This window comes from Colobus angolensis, unplaced genomic scaffold (assembly GCF_000951035.1).
Source record: "Colobus angolensis palliatus isolate OR3802 unplaced genomic scaffold, Cang.pa_1.0 Scaffold208, whole genome shotgun sequence".
Taxonomy (NCBI): domain Eukaryota; kingdom Metazoa; phylum Chordata; class Mammalia; order Primates; family Cercopithecidae; genus Colobus; species Colobus angolensis.
The window spans coordinates 2,352,212-2,375,119 of record NW_012115244.1 but is presented as its reverse complement, the minus strand read 5'-3'; the positions used below and the strand labels follow the sequence as shown (position 1 = coordinate 2,375,119).

At 57.7% G+C, this 22,908-nt stretch overlaps 1 long non-coding RNA gene across 1 annotated transcript; it reads right to left on the bottom strand.

The window, feature by feature from the left end:
• Positions 1–200: 200 nt before the first annotated feature.
• LOC105512001 lies at positions 201–4,181 on the bottom strand. Its single transcript, XR_001001802.1, has 3 exons — positions 4,054–4,181; positions 3,354–3,842; positions 201–2,539 (listed from the first exon to the last, which is right to left on the bottom strand). It is a non-coding gene; the product is annotated as an uncharacterized LOC105512001 (long non-coding RNA).
• Positions 4,182–22,908: the final 18,727 nt, after the last annotated feature.

Below are 22,908 nucleotides of genomic sequence, written 5' to 3'. Positions count from 1 at the left end.
CCACGCGTTCCCCTGGCACCTGCGTCTCTGAACATCTCCTGGGGAATCGGGGGTCATTTGGTCTCCTCCAGCGCTGCTGAGAATGAGGATCTCCGAGGCGTCAGCCCTTACTACCAATCAGCCAGGCCGCTCCCCTCCCCAGGGCAGAGATGGGGCCCGAGTCGTTTTTTTTGCAATAATATTTGTGGAACTTAAAATCCTTCATAAAAGAATCATAAAGTGTAATCACGGCAATGAAGCCAGCTGGAGTGGAGGGGAGGTGACCTTTCCGGCCACTCTCTGGAGGAAATGTCACCCAGGAAGAACAGGAGGTGGGGGCCTTGCCTCCAAGGAGAGCCTCCCTGCTGGTCTGGGCTTGGCGGGGTGGGGGCAGCCTCCTATGGGGGCACCCTGGCTGCTGCTCATGGGACCCTGCCACCGTGACAGAGCAGGATGCCCCGGGCGCACTGCTGACTGCAGTCTGGAGAGGAGATCTTTTCCTTGCTCCAGTGGAGATGGCTGGACCTCACTGGAGGCCTCCCCATCTCTGGCCTGCTATGTTCTCGCCTTCCTGGGGAACTGTGTCCCTGCTCGGGCAGAGCCCCTGACTCTAGGCCTGCTCCAGGCTGAGGATCTCTGGGGCCCGTGGCATTCAGTTAGGCTCTGGACAGGCTGGGTGTCTGCGCCAGAAGGCAACTTCCCTGCCGGCGGTGCGTCCGGGCTGCCAAGATTCCCCTCCGTTTGAGCCTCATTCTCCACCTGGAGAGGCATGGGGGGCTCCAGAAGACCTCAGCAAATGAGGGCTTTCCGGGCTGGAGTTGGTCTCCGATAGGCCGAGGGGCTCCCGGTACCTGGGGGGCTCCAGGCGGCCCACACCGTGGATGTCTGTCCTTGGTCATGTGTCAGTGCCATGGGCACCTGAGTGCTCAGCAGGACCAGCAGGCTGGGCTGCAGAGACTGCCGGTCCCAAGTGCGGTGTTGACCAGACCTGTCAGCCAGGGTGTGTCGTGGTGTCTGGGGTGCGCACCCTGAGGTGGGGCCTTCTCTTCAGGTCTCATGGTTTACACACCATTTCCATGACTCTAACTTCACAGAGCCCCACCCAGCTCTGATGCCTACCACACTGGCAGAGTGGGGTCTGGGCCCTCTGCAGAGCTGTGGACTTGGGGAGCATCCTCCCCCCGTATTATCTGGCCCATCTACAGGAGGAGGCCGCACAGGGCAAGCCAGTGCCACCAGCCCGGGGCAGTTCAGGCTGTGTCCCCACTCCATGGCCAGTCCTGGGTTTGCCAAGGACTCCATCAGCCTGTCCCTCGAGGTGACATCTGACAAGGCAGCAATTTGTTGAAATATGCAGACCTCTGCACCACATGCTAATCTGGGATTTGTTCAAATGAGCTGCAGCACCAGGAGGGTGCAATGGCGCTAACTGCATCAGCACCATGCCAGCTTCCTCCTAGGGGCACAGAGCAGCACAGCTGGCTAGGTGCTTTGCGTTTCCACCCACCTTCTTAAGGCCCGATGTGCACTACGCACTCACTCTGGATTTGCTGCGGATGAGGGTGTGTGTGGGTCTCAGTCCCCACTCCGGGCCACGGGGAGGCTGACTTGGAGGAATTGTTTTCTGGCTGTTACCACGATCTAGGCGAGGCCTGCAAACAAGGTGTGGCCTGGGGTCCCACACTGCCTCTGAGGTGAGAGAGCCCTGGGAGGGATCCTGAAGTAAGCCAGACTCGGGGCTGAAATCTGCATCTCGCCTCACCTCCTGCCGCCAGGCCCTAAAGGTGTGAGAGAAGGATGCTGAGCGCACCTGCTTTTCAGTGGACAGCAGCTGCCTCTCCTTTGCTGCATGGTGGGAGCAGTCCAGCCAGCCCCCAGTGGCTCAGTCAACAGACAGAAGGACTCTCATGGAAACCATGACTTCCACCATGTCCAGATGGATTCCTGGACCATGAGGTTCTAAGCGAGTCTTCAGGTTTGGAGAAAGTGGACTGTATTTGTGGGAGACAGCATTCTCCCTCCCTCTTGCTCTGCCGTCCCTTCGGTCTTTCCGCCGCTCACTGAAGTCTGCCATCCAGACCATGCCATGCTGCCATCGGGCCTAAGGCCTCTGGTCTCGGAATTCCTTGGCACAGTGTTCCTGGTGGCCCCTGCCTCAGTGGGGGCTGGATGTGCCCCGGGTCACAGCACTCATAGGGCACTGTTGTGATTGCAGGTATTTGGCTGTTCCCTCACCTGAGTGAGACGCCCATGAGGGCAGCAACCCTATGTCTTGTATCTCCTAATGCCTAGTGGATAGCCCAGCACACAGTAGGTGCTTAATGAATGTTTCTGGGTTATGCAGTGATTACTTTGAACCCAGCTGCTGCTCACAATCTCTTTGGAGTTAGGTTGGGTGTTATTGAACATCCTGTGTTGGCACTGGGAGAGGTGGAGGCTTCTGGGGCTGCCTCTGTCTTCAGGACCTTAGCTATTCCTGGTAAGACAGGGCCGACACCCAGAAATAATGCGGGACCAGTACCAGGTGGGCTCTCAGGTGTGGAGACGGCTGGGCAGGTACCTTGGGCGCAGGAGAGAGGAGGGGAAATTGCTGCGGTTACCCAGAGCCCCACAGAGGTTGCCGCCTGGGCACCTGAGAGACCCCAGGACACCGTCCCCATGGCCCTTCCCAGTTAGAGGCTCTTTGTCAACAGATGCCCCTGGAGTCTAGCAGGGCAGATTAATACGTGAATGAGTGGGTGAAGGTGTGAGTGCTGCTTGCTGTAACTTGGCTGGGTTCTGCCACCCTGGGGAAGGGGAGTGCCGGGATCTGTGAGCCTCAAGCAGGTCCCCCCCAAGGGAGCTGCTCCTGAGGCTCTGGGTGGCCAGGCCCGTCACTGGGTGGGAGGAGAGCCAGGGGCATGCTCAGTTTTGGGGCTGGCCCTCCCACCCCATCATGGGCACAGCCTGGGCGGGCAGCCTGGAGGAGCAGGTGGGCTCCCTGAGTCGGGTGGAGGGCTCCCCTTCAGCCTGGAAGAAGCGTGCCTCCCCAGGGGGACTGTGCCTGCACGTGGCCAGCAGGCAGAGTCCACTCCTTGGCCAGCACTTCACTGCAAGTGTGTTCCCAGCAGCTGAGGCTCCCATCCCGGCGTGCGCTGACAGCATTGTCAGTCCTCATTTTGTGCCTGCCTGTCCCAGGGCAAGGTGGCCTGAGTCCACTGCAAAGTCCTTGATTAATTCAGCAAACACACTATGCTGAGCACTGGATGGCCCTTGGAGGTCCCTCAGTGACCGTTGGACACTGCCCTATCTGCTTGGAGCTTGTGGGGGAGAGAATCCCATTGAGAAGAGCTCCCTTCTCAAACAGAGTGTGTGGACGTCCCTGTTTTTCTCACCTTGCTGGGCAGCCCGTGGCTGTGGGACAAGAGATACGGATGATGTGGACTGCAGAGCAAGTGACGTGTATCCAGCGAGCTTTGGGGAAATCAGGGAGTGGGAGGGTGTGGCCCGGCAAGTCCTCCTCCTACTTCCCATCCATGAGGGTCCACAGGATGGGGGGCTCACCTCCATCCCTCCAGGTGCCCGGCACTCATGGTCCACACTTAGATGCCCCTCTGCCGTTCTGGGAAGACTCACTAGGCCAGGCGCTGTTCCGGGAGGGTTGAGTCCCGGAGTCACCGACTCTGGTCACTTTGAGGGGGCCCCACCCTCTCGTGCGGGGAGGACGATAGCGGATGGCCACAAGCTGTTACTACCAACTGCCTTGACTCCGTTCAGCAAGGATTGAAAATAGCCAGTTGGCCAGACTCAATCTTTGTCTTGTTTTAAAAGAGTTTGTTTTTCCAGACTCTGTCCAAGTCTGTTTTAATCCACCCAAAGAGGAGCTAAGTTTGATAAATAAAAGAAGATTAAAAATGGTAGAGAAAAATGTGTTTTCCCCCCAGCTCCCAAGAGAGTACTGCCAAAATTGAAGTGTAGAGACAAAAATAGAAATGATGAAAACGTCTGATGGTATCTATATTTTCAAACGAAAAGGCAGAGGGAGTCTTTCAGCCGAACCACTTACGGGAAGATCCGGCGGGCCTGGGAGCTCACCTCGGCTCCCCTGCGCCTGGTGGGAGTCAGGACCGGAAGCTCCTCTCCCTCTGCTGGTGGGCCTCATGCCGTGGATTGAGGGGGTCCCTGAGTTGTTCATGGGGCTGGGAGAGTTGCTTTGGAACAATCAGGGGAGCTCTTGGGACTTCAGGGGTTCCTTGGGATCCAGACTTTCCCCAGGTGTTTCCAATCCTTCGTAGGAGGGGAAGTGGGGACACCTTTGTTTGTGATGCCACATCAGCCTCAAGCCTGAAGCCCCTGCACTGGGTAAGAGATGCGGGGAGACGGGCACCAGACATGGTTGCTGGGCCAGAGCTGGAGCAGCCGGGATACTCTTCACTGTGCAATAGCGGCAGCAATGGGAGAGCCGCTCATATTCAGGGGTGCTGCATTATGTCCTGGCCCTTGGTTTGCCACTTTAGGGACATTATCTGATTTCATGGCAACCTCGTAAGCCAGTGACTCTCAGAGTTGGGGTCCCAGTGGTCCTGGCACAGCCTTGGGGGTGTGTTAGGAATGCCCATCTCTGGCCCCACTCAGATCTGTGGAGTCTGAGACTCTGGGATGGGCCTCGGTGTCTCCGTCTCTCTCCAGAGGACTCTGAGTTTGACGACTGCTGCTGCATTTCACACGTGGAGAAGGTTGGAAATGTCACTGTTAACTAACAAGCCCAGCATCCCATGGCTAACTGGTGACAGCACCGGAGTGGAAATAGGGCGGTCTTCACTGAGAACCTGCCCTGAGCCCCGGCCCTGCCCTCCAGACCTGGTCCTGCCCTTGGGCCCTGGCCCTGCCCTCCAGCCCAGGCCCTGCCCTGTTGTGCGATATGTTCTTTCTGCCTGCATCTTCGGAGGTCCCGGGAGTGGGGAAGGTGACCCTGGGCCCCACCCCAGGAAACATGGCAGCTGGTGCTGCAGGCGCACAGGCCCGTCTTCAGGTGCAGGAGGCCTGGGGGTACCTGATGGGGAGCCGACCCTGTGGGGCTTTGTCCAGTGTCTCTGTGGCCAACTGCACACACGTGGGTGTTGACACCCAGTGCGATTGCTCTTTCTCTTAAGTGAGCGTAGCGGGAAGATGGCTGGAAATGCCGTGTGCGGCTGCCGTTCTGAAGCTGCTCGCCTCTCTGGGTCATTGTCTCCCTGCCGTCCTGCTCCCTCGCCCCGCCGACCGTGGAGATGACCTGTCCTGCCATGCCCTTTAGCATGAGCTTGGGTTTCCAGCCAGTCTATATTTTTTGAGGTTGGGTGCCTGTCTCTGGAACAAACCAGAAACTCAGGGCTCGCAGTGGTGTTCGGGACCCTGGGTCAGCAGTGGTGGCTTTGACCGTGGGTCTGTGGGTCGGCTACAGTGGGGCTAGACTGGACCCCAGGCTCCGGGGCAGGGGAGTGGACCAGGGGGAGCTTTGCTGCTGTCAGCAGGCTGGGCTCCAGGTGGTGGGTTGGGTTCAGGGCTGCACTTCACAGGGACAGGCCCAGCCTTAGAACTGCATCACTGCCATCCCCTCCAGGTCACGAAAATCCCACTGGCTCAAGCAGACCACATGGCCAAGCCCAGCATCAGCGCTGGTGAGGGCGTGCCTGAGTTTTCCCAACAGTTGCCTAACAGCCGAAGTCTTTTATCTCCTGACCCCTTCAGTCCAGTTCCCTGTACTACCTGGCATACAGCAGGTGCTTATTAAATGCTTGGCCCGCTGCTGGACTAAAGTCATTTGGTTTCACTGAACTCATTATCTTTCTGGGAATGATATTACAAGAAGCCGCCACACCCACGCTGGAAGAATCTTTTGGCCAAAGAGGAGTTCTTTAATAGTGATCAAATTGATCTAAAGAAGAGTTTTCCCACATGAAATGTGAACTCATTGGCATGAAATGACAGTCAGTGTCATCACAAATTGTCTCCTGAGTAGAAATAGGAAGAGTAAACACGTACCACACCTTTCTCAAAGGGAATGAGCCTAGCTCCCAGCCAGGATTCATGATCCCATTTCTCTGCCTTGATTCTCTTTAGAAATAGAGTCACCAAAAATTAATTGCCAAGTAGTCTGCCGTGTGTGGACACCGAGGGCTGGGCTTTCAGCCCCGGCCTGATATTGATACCTGCTCATCAGTATGTTTGAATTACATGGACCGTCAATAAATGCCTGGAACATTGTGAGCTTCGGGGACATGAAGTCCATTTACCACCAGGCAGATGGGTGGCCAGCACCAGATCCGTGCTCTTCTGAACTTTGGTGTAGCAAAAGATTCTGCCTGCCTTCCAGAAAGTGGCCCTCATTTGAATTTAAATCATATTCATGGTATTCGTGTGGTGGCGTTTGGAGGAGGGGACACCATGGCAGTAACAAGCAGGATGCAGGGACTCAGCAGAAGCAGGCGCAGGTACCTCCCAGGTGCCCACCCGCTCCTGTCAAACCGCGGTGGTCCTGCCTGTCCTGCTTTTGGAGATGACTGCCCCAGATGGTGCGGCAGGGCCAGGGCCAGGCTTTGGGCTTCAGGACCAGGCAGAGCCGGGCTGGGCTTCATCTTCCACACAAACTGCTGTGTGGCCTGGAGTGGTGGTCAGAGCTGTGGCACCTGTGCACATTGAGTACAAGCATGGGCCCCTGCCCAGCTCTGAGGACTAAGTTCAGAGATGGATGAAAAGGCCAAGCCCCCTGCTAGCAGTGCCAGACGCCCTCGGGAACTGGACTCTGGTCCTGGGCGTTCATTGCCAGCTTGCTCTGCATCAGGCGAGGTCTGAATGATTTCCTTAAAGTGACGCAGTCATCCCTGAGGCCACCCTGCCAGGTACTGTCACATCCCTCTCTTTCTCAAAGAGAAACCGAGTCATAGGGTATTTCAGTAACTGAGAACATTAAGTGACCTGGATGTGGCAAAGCTGGCTTGTACCAGAAGCTGGGAACTTTGGGGCATGCTGGGCGTGGGTGTAGCAGCCTCTCTGTGTCCACCCGAGGTGGCCGTGCCCTGTTTCCACACACAGCCTGCCTAGAGCTAGAGAAGGCTCCAGGAGTTGAGTGCTCAGCTCCCGGAGCTGGGCAGATGGCGCACCTGACCAGGATAAGGTGTAGGTCTGGGAGAACGGGGTCATTGCAGGCCACAGGTGAGGCCAGATGCAGATAGGAGCACCATGAGAGGGCAATAAGAGGGTAATTGCTTCCAGGCTGGCATGTGGGCCTCTCGTGCACCTTTCCCACAGACTGGTCAGAGGTGCTCAGCAGGACCCTGGATGGCTCCCTGGGAGTAAGCTAAGAGGTCATGTCTGGATGGAACCAGATGTGAGGGCTTTGACCCGCACAGAGCCGGGTGCCCCTGAGAAATGCCAGCATTGTGTGAAGGAGTGTCTTGTACCAAAGCAGATATCCCCTGCCCCCCACCCTCATCCCACAGTTCCTAGCAGCTTCCATTGCCTTCCAAACTTGATGCCGCTGGATCCTCCCAAGGTCCCTTTGCAGGTTGGAACCTGCGACTGAGAGGTGAGGTAGTTTGCCTGGAACTACACAGCGGTTGGGTGTGGAGTCCGGACAAGGTGCATCCTGATCCAGGGCCCCCTACTCTGATCTGTGGGTGTCTGGGCTCCAGAAAGCTTTCTCTGACCTTCTGTTCTTGGGAAAGAGTGGTGCCTCCAGGATTCAGGCCTGAGCTGTGCCTGGGACCGTGTGGATCCGTTTCTTTCCTGTGTTACCTGGGGGGTGAGGCAGACATTCCTGGTCCTGCTTTGGGCATCATAAGATGGGCCGTTGTGGTGTCCCCTCCCCGCCAGGGCTGCTCTGAGGGCACCCCGGGGAGCATCATGCAAAGTCCTCCGTGCCCCTCTGGGGCATGGGGTGGGGTCCCTCCCTGTGGTGTCTCAGTGAGCAGGAGGTAGGCACAGTATGAATGTGACCTCTGACAGCACAGCCATGCTGAAGATCCCTCAGCACGGGCTCCTGGGGCCCCTGACCCTGACCTGGACAAGGCTGGGCCTGGAGCACCCTGGAAGGCAGGGAGCCCCCCGGGTCAGTGCTTCTGAACTCGGAGGAAAACACCAGCTGAGGGCTGGGCAGCTCAGCTCTGACCCAGACACCTGGCACGGCCTTGGCAGGTACCAGCCCCGTCTCAGCCCCAATGTCAAGAGCAGACCCATATCCTCTCCTCTCACCTCCTGGGCGAGGACATCACCAATGAAAGGCTTGCAGGAACTGGATGAGCTGCATGAGCCCCTGGGATGGGACCAGGTGATGGCGGCTCGCTGGTTTTCCAGGCACACACGAAGGGGCTGAGCCCATCAAGAATTCTGCTCCAGAACTCCTTGATATTTGGCTTAAAGTTCAGCTCTAAATATAGACCCGTTGGGGTCTGTCGCAAATGTTTTCTTGAGGGGTCTGTGATGATGTGCGTGGGGTCCTAAGGGGGGCAGGGTTCTGGCGCCCACCCTTCTCATGGTCTGCGGCACTGATGGAATCAGGTGCAGGAGGGGAGATGGGGGGCCAAGGAGACTCTCTGGCAAGTGCTGCCCTCTCTCCCCTCCCTAAAGACCCTTCTCCAGGAGAGCTGCGCCTCTGCCCCACCCACTCCCCTGGCTGACCCAGGACCCACCTGCTGTCCTGAGCGTTCCCGTGGCAAGTGTGGGCGTGGCTGCTGTTGGTAACAGAGGAGTGAGATCAAATGAGTAGCCTCTGAGGCCCTGGTGGGAGTTGGGAGCCCTGTGGAAAACTGACTGAGAGCACGGGCTCCTGCGGGAAGGCAGTGCTGGCCCCACGCCCCGCTCTGACTGTCCTCCCGGCAGGAAACATCCTCCAGTGTTCCCTCTGCTGTGTTCTGTCACCGCGGCTGTGTGGCCGCAGCCTGTGCACTGTGAGCCTTCCTTGGGTGGGCTCCCGGGGACCACCAGAGAGCCCCTCCCAAGGAGTCGCCAGTCACAGCAGACCCCACATAGCTCTTCTGCCATGGAGAAGGATCCACACCTGCCTGCCTTGGGCGAGCTGCCTTTGCTTGCTGGTGTCCTGGTGCCTGGCTGCTGCTACCCAGGAGCTGGGCTCTGGGCAGGGAGGAGGGCTTCCTGGAGGCAGCGGCAGAAGTCTGTTGATCCGAAGCCCTCAGGAAACCTTCTTAGGGAGTCTTGTTTAGGAAACAAATCCTTCTGCTGATGTAGCTGCTGGCTGACTGTCAGCGCTGCCCGCTGTGGGAAGCCCTTATGAGCGTGTACATCCTCTCTCGGGGTCCTGCAGGCCATGAGGTGGGCAGCCTGCTCTCCTTGGGTCAGGACACGGAGACTTCACAGCCCAGCAGACCCCATGCCCATGCCCAGCTCTGCCTGAATGGATCGATTATCTGGAAACCCCATCGAGGGGCTCGGAATTGCGGGCAGGGTGGGAGACCCCTTCTGGAGGGGTCCCTGTAGATTAGCTTGGCTTACTTGATTCATTGATTTTGTCAAGGGTCCGTTTATCACACTGACAACTGGAAAAACCTTAAATAAATATTTATCATCCTCCAAGGGGCCCGGCCAGGCTCCCAGGGAAGAGGAGGGGCAGCTGGGATTGCACCTACGTGGGGCTTCCAGGACTCACCCCGAGGGAAGAGGCCCAGAGCCAGCCCTGGGCGCTGAGCCCCTGGTTTCCCGCTGTTGTGATGGCCCTGCCTGCATTCCCTGCAGAACACCCTGGAGACTCAGGCCTGGGGCTGATCTGAGTGGGGGCTCATTCCCATCCACCAGGTCACAGGCAGAGGTTGGTCTGCCTACTGCTCATTCATTCATTTATTCATTCATGTGTCTTTCACCCCGAGAGCCCACCCCTCGTCTCCCACCACCATGCCCCACACAGGCTCAGCTCCGGCCCTGCCGTTGCCTTCCTCTGGAAGCTTCCTCTCTAGACATCCTCCTGACTTGTGTGATCCCGGCTTCCCTCAGATGCCCAAATGCTACCTCCTCAGGGGAGCCCTCCTGGACCATCTTGACTCCACAGGCCCCCTGCTCTGTGCCTCTCCTGCTTGGCTCACTCTGTCTCTGTGGAGGCCCCCATACCCTGGCTTTGTGCTATGGACAGTGGTTCCTGTGCTCTCCATGTGCCCCCGCAGACACGGGTCGGTCTCAGCTCTGTTCCCGGCTGCATTCCCAGTACCCTGACGAAGGACAGACTGCCCAGAGGCACCCGAGCCAGAGGGAATAGGATGGAGGGAGGGAAGCAGGATGCAGGCTTCCCTGGTTGCACGCACTGGACACCCAGGAGGAGGCTGTGGTCATGGGGAGATCTGTGCCAGGGACAGGATGGTGGGAGAGGGTGAGGAGGCATCCCAGGGATGAGTCCTGGGGCAGGACTGGGAGGGGACAGATCACCAGGCACCACTGTCCTTAACTCTGTCCCCCACCTGGGGCCCAGACAGCGTTCTGGAAGGTTCCTACAGTGTCTCTGAGCATGCCCGCCGTGGTGCAGGCCCATCTGCCACCCAGGGCTCTCTGTCCAGGCCGGTGGTGCCCTCCCTGTCTGCCTGACTTGGGGCGCAGCCCTGACATGCCCAGGCCCTCCTCCGTTCAGCCTGTGGCCTCTTTTTGCTGGGAGGGCTTGTCAAGGCCCCTGGAATCCCACCGAGAACTTGACGATGGAGGATGTTTAATGCTCAGTAAGTGATCATCGTCCACCCGCCCAGCTCTTGGTCTCCATCCTGGCCAAGCGTGGACATGCAGTTGTCCAGGTCACTGGATGGGAGCATCAAAGAAGGTACGGAAATTCCCCCAAAGTGACAAATGAGGTACAAACCACAGGCTCCCTTTTCATCTTGCTCCTGCTCGCAGAACCCAGGTCCTCAGGCGGCCGCTCAGAAGAGCTCATCTCCCACCGGGGCTCAGGGAAGAGATCAGGCTGTGGAGAGCCTTTGAAGGGTCGGGAGGAAGAGGCTGGAGACTTTCTGAAAGGGCTCCCGGCAAAAGCGTCCCCAGGGAAATGCTCCCGGGTGTCTGGGCTGCCGGCTTTGAAGGTGCAGAAGTTTGACGGGCTAGTTTAGTCCATCATTTTTTTTTCCATTAATAAAAATTAGGATAGGAAAGAAATTATCATAATCCAACATTGACAATGAAGCTTTCCCATTTACTTCTCTTTCTGTAAGGGTTTTTTAGAAATCAAAATGATTTATGATTAATACAGTGCATATTAAAACTTTTAACCTGGTACCTTCATAAAGTAAAAAATGTTCCCAACATATTACATTTTTAATCACATGAGTTAATTACTCTTTAGGGAGGCTTTGGAAATTCTGGAAAGGAGGGTATTACGGATTTCAAAGAATGAGACTGAAACTGTCATTTTAATGAGAATGCAGATGAGATTGCTGAGGTTCAGTGAAGGTCACAGCGGCTTCATCATCAAGTTATTACAGCCATTTATTGCCAGTAACAAATGAATATTAAAAGCTATTGTTTTAACAGATTAGACCTCCAAATTATTATTATTTCAAAATTTCCCGGGTGTCTGGAATATAATTTAAAAATTATGAAACGCTCAGATTCTCTGCAGACCTACAGTCCTCTCATGAGCCTGATGGTTTTTATAGAGACATAGGTCTCTCTTTCCCCTAGTGTCAGAGCTTACAGGAGTATCTGCAGAGACAGTGGGGTGCTCGTGGTCAGGTGCTTGTTCTCCCCATAGTGGTCCTGAGAGGAGGTCCCACAAGCCTCTCCAAGCTGTGTTCTCCGGGGTCTCTGGACGGGGGCCCAGGGTGGCAAGGTAGCCCCTGTGCCTGGGGATCTGAGATCTCTGATGGTAGAGGTAAGAGAAGGCTGTTCCAGCGGCTGTCATGGCAGCAGGAGGTCAGACGACTCCCACTACAGGGCCACCCAGTCCTGGACACCTGTCCCTGCCCCACCCACTGCCATCTCTTAGCAACCAGCCCAGGGCCTGGCACAAGGGGCTCCGTGGATGCCAAGTGAAGGGAGGGAGGATGAATGAAGGAATGAAGGAATGAATGGATACTGGCTGGTGGCATGGGGCTGGCGGTGGGCTCAAGGCTCTTTCTAAGCGGCATGGCCGGCTTCCCAGGCGCCTGGACATTCTCCTCCCTCATCCCTTTCCCTCTCAGAGCAATCCCTTGTCTTGCCAGCAGAGCAAGTGGAGCTCAGCCCTGGTGCTCAGACTGTGTCCTGAAAGGGATTTTATTCCTGTGGCTTTTCCTACTTCTCACTCTCACAGCATAGGTGTTCAAGCTTCTCTGTGTCTTCAGAAGTGCGGATCTTTATGGGAAGAGGGAGAGAGGGAGACAAGGCAAAAACAACAAAAAAAAACCCCAAACCCACTAAACACAGGGAAGCTCCTGGAAGTGGCCTGGGGTGCACCCCCCATGCCATGGGCACCCCGTGGTCTGTGGTCCTGCAGCCAGGTGACCCCAACACCAGCAAGGCCCAGGGAAGAGGGGACCTTGTCCAAGCCCCTGAGACAGGAGCCCAGGAAGCTGGCCCAGGAGACCGACCCGAGGGCATCGGGCAAGATGGGGGTGTGGGGATGGGGGCGCTGTGGACGCTGGCTGGAGGCTGCCGAGCCATCTCTCAAGGAATAGCTGCTTCAAGCTCACAGACCTGGGAGGGGATGTGCCTGGCCTGGGGTGGTGCTTGTGAGGAGTGGAGGCCCTGCCGCCTGCTCCCCTGCCCCAGCCAGGGCCCTCTTCTTGCCCTCGCTCCCTCCCTGGGAGTGTCATCTCCTGTGGGCAGAGTCCTTTGTGACCGTGGGATCCAGGGACTGGGCTAAGACCCTAAACACTGAACCCACTCCTGGAGGGGGAGAGTAGGGATTGGTGGTCTCACCAAGCTCCTGGACCACTGATGGGAGGTGATGTCACCAGAGACCAATGGCACAGAGCGCGTCGCAGGCAGAGGAGAAGAATTTGTCCTGGGGAGGCTCCCAGGGGACTGTGAGAAGAGGCGGGTCCCTCAGAGCAAGTGCTCACCGGCCCTGCATCCCCAGACCCCCCTGTGGCCAGCCCCTCCTGCAGAGCAGCCCCTCTGGGGTTCGCCAAGCTCCAGGGACCCAGTGAGGTTGTGGCTGCATCTCGATCCTGCGCACCACAGGGAGAAGTAATTAAATGTAGTAGATGGAGAGGCTCCCGAAATTACATGATTTAGGAGCTGCAACTTACACGCATATGCACGTGTGCTAAGCTGCAGATAATTAATAGATTTATTTAAATCAGCCTCTGCCATCTGTATTCAGCTGGAAGAGATGCTTCTTGGCAGGCCCATGTTGGAAGACCTTTGATTTGTGAAAGGAAAGCGGGGTGTGTCCCGAAGAGGCGCTGGGGCAGCAGGGGATTCGGGTCCCCGGGGGGCTCTGGTCTGCAAGGCAGGTACCGCACAGGTGTGGTGGGGCAGTGACTGCAGCAGACAAGGCCAGGTGGTTCCTGCAGTCAGACCCGAGTGGGAGTGAGGCAGACAGGGATGTGGAGTCCCCTCGAGGCTGTTCTCAGGGACACCCCCCTAGGCAGGGTCCCACCTGATCACAGCCTTGCTCAGGGCCCAACCTCCACAGCCCCAGAGGCCCCATGCTCACTTCCCTTGTGGGCACTGCCCGGCTCCGGGGATGCGGACCCGGGCACCCTGCTGTCCACAGTGGCATCCTCATGCACTCACTGGGCACAGACCTGCCTGCTTGGTCCTGGGAGGAGAAGCAGATGGCACTCATGGGTGTTAACCCTCCCAAAGGAGAAGAGGGCTGCAGCCGGACTTGGCGTGGTCACCAGGGGCACCCACCATTGGGAGGCCCACAGGGAGCGGGCAGAGTGCCCAGGTCTGGGGTTCAGGGCCAGCAGCAGTAACGGCATCAGAGCTGTGCTAGGGTCTGAATTGTGTCTCCCCAAAATCCGTATGTTGACGTCCTAACCCCAGCTCCTCAGAATGTGGCCATACTTGGAGACAGAGGCTTTAAAGAGGTAATTGAGGTTAAATGGGGTCAGAAGGGTGGGGCCCTGATCCAGTATAACTAGTGTCCTTATAGGGAGAGACGAGGACACGGACAGGCACAGACAGGCCACCCTGTGAGGACACAGAGAGAAGACAGCGTCCACAGGCTGAGGAGGGCGGCTCCGGAAGGAAGCAGCTCTACCCACACCCTGACCCTGGATTCCCGGCCTTCAGGGCTGTGAGGAGGACATGAGTTTCTGCCCTGAGCGATGCTGAGGACAGGGCTGACGGGGACGCACCTGTGGCGTTCTGTTCTGGCCGCCCTAGGACACCAATCCCAGGTGGTGGTGAGATCAGAGGTGACCACGGCGGCTCCTTACAGGAGGCTGACTGGGAGCCTGGTCTCGCCCAGGCGTTGTAGACTCTCCACTGAAACCTGGCAGCTCAGGCTCCCTGAAGATGCCAGGCCACGGGCCGCCAAGTGCCACAGCCACTTGTAGGCGGGGGGGAGGGGGCATCTCCAGACTCTCGGCAGAGGTCCAGCCTGCACAGCAGCCCTTCCTGAACTGCTCTTAGCAGGCAGTGATGGGCGATCATTGTTCAGGGAGGGCTCTGGCCATGCCTAGAGCTCCCTCCCCAAGGTCAGCTCCCCTAGAATCCACTGCAAGGAAGTGTCCCCTGCAGATGGGTCCCAGAACCCCTGTCCCTTGAGGTCACAGTGAGGACACAGCTGGAGGATATGTCTAGGCCGGGGCAGGTGTGACCTTTCCCACAAGACAAGTAGGTGGAGACAGAATGGAGCCACGGAGCCCGCTCAGGCGGAGGCCCCAGTCCGAGGAGGGCGTGGTCTGTTTCCCTCCCCTGTTTCCTTTAGATTCTGCACCTCACCAAGATCAGCACACCCTCCAGGGAACCGGGAAGGTGATGGGGACTCCCAGATGGATAGCGAGCCGGGCCTGTGCCAATTCATTCTTATTCAGTGCCACCGTCGCCACATCCCAATCTAGTCATTATTGCGTCTTCGCTCTCCGTGGCTGCATTATAACTGGAGCTTATGTTCAATTTGCTGGGAGCCGGCAAATCATCGTCTGCTTTTCCTCAGCACACACTAATTTGCTGTTGGCCCTATAGGTGTTTCTTAAAGTCTAGCATTTTACACATAGACAAATTAAACCTCGTTTTTGAATGTGTCCCTACCTGGAACTGACATAATGCTCTTTAATGTCTGTTGCACCTCTTGGGGGGCTTGGGGCTCATAATCATTGGCATTTTCAAGCAGCAGATTCCTTACAGGGACGTGTCCTCAAAGCCAATAATGAAGTGATTAAGGAGAGTTGGGCTCCTGTGGGTGTTTGCCACGGTCTCTCTCGCGCCGCCCGTGTGAGCGTGGCCTCAGGAGTGGTGGTCTGGGGAGAGGTCTCTTTGTTGCTGTGGAATATTCATTTGACCAACCAGGAACACCTCCCCAGTATCTTCCAGCTGTGGTCACTGGGAGACTCGAATGTGGAGACGTGGTCCAGGGGCTGTAGACCAGGGGAGTCCAGTCAGGTTCAAGGGCCAGGATACGGAGGGGCGTGATGCAAATGTGTGCCACCAAGGGCTGGTGGTTCACCAGGTCAGGGGGACACCCTGGGTGCCCATGTGTGCCAGGTGACTGGGCGAAGGGTGGGCCCGCCTCCTGGGCTTCACTCGTCTCCACCAGCTGCCAGGGAGAGAGAACAGGTGCACAGTGGGAAATTCACAATCAGCAGGTGCCAGGCCTGAACTGTGTCCCCCGCATTCAAATGGCCTAGCCCCAGGGTGATGGCATTTGGAGGTGACAGGGTCATAAAGGGCCCCTTATACTGGGGTCGGGCCCTTAGGAAAGAGGCGAGAGGGAGGCACCCCCTCCCTCTCACTGCTACATGAGGGACACAGTGCCGAGGGGCCCAAGGAGGGAGCCCACACCAGGAACCCAATTGGGCTGCCCTTGACCTTGTTGTTGAGGTCAACAAGGCCCGCAGGCACCCAGGCCATGGTGTTTTGTGTTGGTAGCCGGGGCTGACCCCAGCGGTGGACGCTCCTACTGGGCCACTGGGCTGCAGTGGACGCTCCTGCTGGGGCACTGGGCTGCCTTGCAGCAGATCTCGGGGCCCATGGTGGCTGGGGCTGCTTGGGAAGCAGACCCCATGGTGGAGGGATGGCTCTGACTGTGGCCCCTCAGCCATCACTGCTCCGTGCTCTTTCTCGTCTGAGGGTGGCCTTGCTCTCGGGAGCAGGCACCGAGGTCCCAGGTAGAGCCCCTCCGTGAGATGAGCCGGGTCACCTGACAACCCACACTGCCGGGTCCCCTGCCCCACAACCCCTCCTCTGACCCTGGCCGTCCTGGAGCTCTGCTCTGAGAGGCGACATGGCTGATGGAGGAAGGTGGGCCTCTTCCCCCCGGTCTCCGCATCCCCAAGGCTTCTCCCTGTCACTGCAGCTGTCACCGAGAGGGCTTTTCTGGGGCAGTCAAGCCTTGCAAGTGGGAGAACCAGGGAGACCTAGAGGGGATGTGGGGTTTGGCTGAGCATTGAGGAGGAGGAAGGAAGCCAGGAAGGGGCATGTGGGATGAGGGCACAGCCTGAGCCAGGTAGGATGGGCGGCGGGGCCTGCCTTTGGGGAGCCGAGGGGATAAACCCAGAAGTGGAGCGTGGCGGGGATGGAGAGAGGGAGGCAGACGCAGCGCCACAGGCCTGGGTCGCCATCCTCATTACAACCATCGCCAGAGATGCGGTCGCCGTACGCCGAATCTTTACAGGGGCAGTGGTGGACACGTTTCTATCTCAGCCTCGCAGAGGAGGACCTGAGGCCGCAATGCGGGGGCCAGACCTGTGGGTGTGTGGGTCTGGGCAGGAGTGAGCGCCAAGGGTCTTCTTTCTGTGCACATGCCGGCCGTCCTCCATCAGGCAGCTGCCCAGGCCACCGATGCCTTCACAGTGTGGGATTTGGGGACCTCCATGTGCTGTCCCACGGGAAAGCCACGTCCTCGTAGGGGAGGAGCGTCGCTGCTCTCAGCAGGGGGCCGTTCGTTTCTCTCACGGGAGCCTGTCAGTTTCTGGGCGGGGTGTGACATGGCTTAGGCATCTGTCCCTTTGATGCGCCCAGGCCGGTGCCATCAGGCTCCTGGCATTGGTGCAGCCCAGGCATTAGTACGGCCCCAGCAGGCCCCTCGGTGTTTCCATTCACTGGAGACCACATGTGGGATGCCAGGAGCCCTGAGGGTGCAGATAGATCATCAGGGCCTGGGGCCAGCCTGGGCAAGGGCCAGCACCAGCAGGTGCCCCCAATGTGAACCAATGTGAGGTGCTTTCATGCTGCAGAAGGTGCCTGGGTCCTGAGACCCACGCTGGGCCATGAAAACCAGTTGTCTTTATTGTTTTTATTTATTTATTTATTTAATTTTGAGATGGAGTTTCGCTCTTGTTGCCCAGGCTGGAGTGCGGTGGTGCGATCTTGGCTCACTGCAACCTCTGCCTCCTGGGTTCAAGCAATTGTCCTCCCTCAGTCTCCCAAATAGCTGAGATTACAGGTGCTCAACACCACGCCTGGCTAATTTTTTGCATTTTTAGTGGAGACGGAGTTTTACCATGTTAGCCAGGCTGGTGTGGAATTCCTGACCTCAGGTAATCCACCCTCTCAGCCTCCCAAAGTGCTGGGATTACAGGCGTGAGCCGCCGCGCCTGGGATTGCAGCTGTGAGCCGCCGCGCCTGGCCTCACAGCTGTCTTGAAAGTGGCTTTTGTTTGACTCCTGTGTCTGAGCAGTTCTCGTCCTGTGCTGTCCTCTGGACCTGGGGATGGAGGGGTTCCCTGTGTGGGTGACACTGGGGTGCGTCTGGGTCTGGCTGTGGCAGGCTCTGCTCTTCAAGCTGGGAGCGTTGTGGGTGGGGACTGTGGATGGGAGATGAGGCATCCCGCCCTGGGAAGGTGTGTGTGGTCATAAGGACAGAATGTGCCACACAGGCCTTGGGGCCCAGGGAGCAGCTGGGCTGATGGCTGACGAGATCCCAAGTGTCGGACCCACTCTGCTCTGTGGCTCTGGGACGCTTTGCTGGTACCTCTATCACCAGCCCAAGGGAAGTCCTTTCTGCTTCAAGGACAGAACCAGAGCCTCTCCCTTCCCCAGGGATAGCCGAGTGCCCTGGTCCCAATGTTTCTGGAGCCCCTTTGCAGGTCTGTGAATTCCTCAGGCTGCGCCGTAGGTGACAAGGCTGTTCCAGGCTGTGCTGGGGCTGCTGGCCTCTGGGGAGGAAGTCACATGGTGTCCTCAGCAGGGCCTGTGTCTCCAGCCTCGTTTCGTGGATGAAAAATCACCCACAGGTTTGGAGCCCGATCTCTGTGGAGGCCACACCACTCCACGGTTTGAAACGTTTGCCACCCCTGTTTGTATCCGCTCCTCACGGTGGGTCCTGGGTCGGCGGGGCTGCAATGCTTGGCTTTGTGATTGGCAACGCCTCAGGCCTTGGACACCCCGCTCCCCCCCCCACCCCCTGCTGGAGAACGGCGATGCCCACGGGGGGTCATGAGCCACTGGCACAAACGATGCTTCCCCAGGTGTCTAAAAATCAGTCAACATTTCTGGTGCTGGGAGCGGACGTTGAGTCACTGACCTGGGCTTTGACCTTATTTAGAAGTTTGTGTTCTCGAGGCTCAGCATGGCTGCGTGGGGGCCAGTCTGGGGCCACGCACGTTCTGCAGAGTGACGCGGGATCAGGGTCCTTTCCGTCCTGGGACTGGGACTGTGGGCGGTGGCTCGGCTCATGGCCGCTGGGCACCCTGCCCTACCTCGGGTTCCCTGAGTGCGCTCTGCCTCAGGGTCCTTTCCTTAGGGATTCGTCGTAGGAACAAACTGGTAGACGGTGGTGTGGACTGGGTCCTGGTGCAGGGTTGCCCTCCTTATCCGAAGCTGCCTCATTTCCCCAGAGCCTTTCTAGAAAATGGGAAGGGGGCACAGGAAGGTAACTGAACAACAGTGTGGACCTCACAAGGCCTGTGACTCAGAGGTATCAGCACCAAGCCCAGACCCCCCACCAGGGAGGGAGGGCGGGAATTTAGCTCCTGTGGGGACCCCCGGGGCCCTGTCACAGCCTCCAAGGCCCTCGAGACTCCACTGACACTGCCAGGAAAAGCTGCCTTCCACCCCTCCTAAGCCATCATTGACTGGCAGATGGGACAGCCAGGCCCCCACGCCCAGTCTCTGGTTAATGGTGGGGTCAGGGCGGGTCAGGCCTGGGCCCCTGACACTGTTTCTCATGACAATTCCACCCCCACAGTGAGAGAGGGGTCACTTGCGAACTTTGAAAAACTCCCCCAAACCACACGGAGCCCCCACTTGACAGTTCTGAGCCCTCTTTCCTCTCACAGCCCTGGGATGCCCGTCTGTGCGGGTGATGGTACCGGAGCCCCGGTGGGTGATGGTACCGGAGGCCCTGGCGGAGCTGCAGGCTGGTGCCTTGGCATCTCCCACACCAGTGCTGGGCTGGACCAAGCCGCCTGCTTGCTCCTCTGTAGCCGCAAGTGACCTTCAAGAGCCTCGGCCCTTGACCTTCCACCATTTCTCTGACGTTTAGCAAACAGTGCCGGCCGCCCCTCCTCAGGCACTCGGCCAGGTCTTTGCATGGCCCCCAAGAGCCCTGCGGACAAGTGGCCCCTCATCCCCTCCAAGAGTCCTGCGGACAAGTGGCCCCTCATCCCCTCCAAGAGCCCTGCGGACAAGTGGCCTCATCCTGGGGGCTCCTCCTGTACATTTCTCCAGTGGGGACCACAGTGGGCGCTTATGTAGGGACAAAGGGGTGGTTTCTCCCAGCTTCCAGTGGTCTGTCTGGCCTCACTCACCAGCAGTGTGGAGCTGGGCCCTGAACTCCTCCGGGCACAGGTGGGGCTGGTGTTGGCCGCATATATGAGTATCTGGAGGTGGGTGGCATGTGGGACTCCTCTCGTCTCTATACGGGAAGAGGGGCCTGGCTCCCAGAGGGGATCTACGCCTGCCGTCCGAGCAGGGGCTCTTGGTGCTGCTGTGCAGGCATGGGTCCTGGAGCTCAGCGCTGCTGGGCCCTCCGCCTCTCAGACTCCTCTGTACCCCGACAGACGGGGGTGTGGGCCCCTCCCTCAGAGCAGCAACGCTCACAGTTCTGTTCTGCTACCAGTGAGCCGAGCAGGATAACGGGATCTTGGGCTCCCGGGAGGACACCAGCTTCTTGACAAAGGTCAAGACCCCGAGGACCCACGCCAGGTGGCAATGTCGACTCCATCCTACTGTAAGTAAAGGCCACTCCCTCACTGGCCTGCCTGACCCGGCCCTCCTCCAGGTCCTACCAGGCTCCTCACTGGACCCAGGGCTTCCTGGAGCCAGGCATCTTGTCCTTCCTGAAACCGACGACGCTGTGGAAGGAGCAGCTATTCTCTGTACAAAGAGTGCATTGTACAGCAAGGGGTTCCTCAGCGTGGGGTCCCCAAAAAGCAGACCCTAAGCCGAGGCCTGGCGTGTACATGGTGTGTGCAGGAAGTGAGGACGTGGAAAAGGCGGGGAGTGCAGTCCACAAAGGCGGCTCATCCCCTGGCCATGCTGTGGGCAGCTGGACACATGACCACTGTGGAAATGGAGGAAGACAACCAGTGAGAATGACCAAAGGCTGTTACTTGGCGCCCATGACAGGAGGACAGCAGGAGGCTCGTGGTGGAACAGGGACGCTCCAAGTTGCCCAGATGGGAGGCCTAGGCCTGGGCAAGCCAGAGCAGCTCCCTAAGGAGGCATCAGGGCACGTTGGGTTTTCTCTGGTTGGTCCTGAGTTGGGACGAAGGGACAGAAAATGAGGGAAGCTGGTAGTTACTGACCGAGAGCTGACCTTTTGGGCCTGATAACTGCAGGGGCCGTGGGTTGGCTTTCGGGCTTACAGCTGCGGGACAGTGGACTGGAGTTCTGCTGTCACGTGTGGTCTGGTCATTGTCCTTCTGGGTGACCAGCCAGCCCACTGGGGGCTCTGAAAAAGGTGCACAGCACAGGCTGGGGCTCAGGGTCTTCTCCCGAGAGTGAGGGGGTGGAGCGTCTGTGGGCCCAGCTCTGCAGGCCTTAGTTGAGGGCCACTCCACACGGAGTCATTGGCCCCGGGGACTGCAGCCTCCTTCTCCACTGGGCAGAGTGGGCTCCAGCAGTTGGAGAAAGCTTCCAGGCCTGGCACATGTGTACTGGTCCTTGGGAGCCACTGAGGGAATGTCCTGGGGGTTCCGTCAACTTTTGTAGCGAGACTCAGTTCACCGTAACCAGCATGGAAGCAGAACAGCTGCCCCTTGGTGGGCGCCCTCGGTGGGTGCCCTCGGTGCCACACATAGCCTGAGACCCCCCAGTGGCCCTGCAGAGAAGACGAGGTGTGGCTGGGAGAGTTGTAAGCTGGCATCTCCATCCATAAGGGGTTAGAGGGGAATTAAAATGCACGGCCACGCACCTGCTGCCTTTGCTCTGTATTCTGCCTTCTCATGGCCATGGTAAGATGGTGGCTGGGGAGCCTCTTGGCCGTGGTGGGGCTAAGAGGAGCTTCCCTGGAGGAGACTGGACACGGTCATGGCAGGCGGGAGCAGACTCCCTGCCCATGTGAGGGCATGTGGGCTCTGGCTTAGGGCAGGCCTAGGGAACAGGCAAGACCCCACTGTCACAGCCAAGTGCTGGGTGGGGTGTGAGCCCTGAGAAGGCACAGTAGGCAGGGCACTCCTCAAGCGCTGGCTGCAGGGAATGCGAAGTGGCCCTCCTAGCTGTGGGTAGAGGAGTGGGAACGTAGATGTCCCAGATCCAGGCCCTCTGGCTTGATGGACAGCAAAGTCGTAGAAGTGGCTGTGGGATGATGCTCCTGTTTTAGTTTCATAAATGCGTGATGCTCTGTTCCCAGCAATGTGTAAATAAATATTCAGTGCACCAGGTCCACCAATACTTAACTCTCTTCAACTCTGCTTAGCTCAACCTGCCTGGCTGGTGCCAGCCTTCGGCAGAATCTGATGTTTTCCCCCATCAATTGAAGGCTTTTAGGCATCCACAGATAAACTCTCATTCTCAGGTCTTAGATTCTGAACATCCACCTACCACGTTAGGGCACTGCCTCACTCTAGCACTGCTGAGAGGATTTCCAGGGCCGTGCACCCACCCCAGCCCTGTGCTCAGCTCTCAGGAGCACACATGCTGGCTTCAGCCATGGATCTTGTCCCCCTTGTGGGACTAGAATTGCCTTGGAGCAGTGGCTTGAGATGGCAGGTCTCAGTTTTATTCTCTCCTGATGGTTCCTTGCCTACATCAAAACCAGGGATGGGTGGATGGATGGATGGACTGATGGGTAGACAAATGGATGGATGATAGATAGATAGATAGATAGATAGATAGATAGATAGATAGATAGATGATAGGTAGATGAGTAGATGGATGATAGATGATTAATAGATGTGCAGCTGGATGGATGGATGGATGGATGGACAAACGGATGTATGATGGATGAATTGTGGCTAGATGGATGATGGATAGATGATGGGTTGATGATAGAGAGATGGATGGATGGATGATGGATGAATGATAGGTGGATGTGGATAGATAGATGATGGATGGATGGATGATGGATAAATGATAGGTGGATGTGGATAGATAGATGATGGATGGATGGATGATGAATGGATGATGGGTAGATGATGAATGGATGGTGATGGGTGGATGGATGGTGGATGGATGGGTGGATGGTAGGTAGATGGATGATGGGTGATGAATGGATGATGGGTGGATGGTGATGGGTGGATGGATGGTGGATGGATGGGTGGATGGTAGGTAGATGGATGATGGGTGATGAATGGATGATGGGTGGATGAAAGACGGATGGATGATGGATGGATGGATGATGAATGGATGGTGATGGGTGGATGGATGGTGGATGGATGGTGGATGGATGGATGGATGGATGGGTGGATGGTAGGTGGATGGATGATGGATGATGAATGGTAGATGG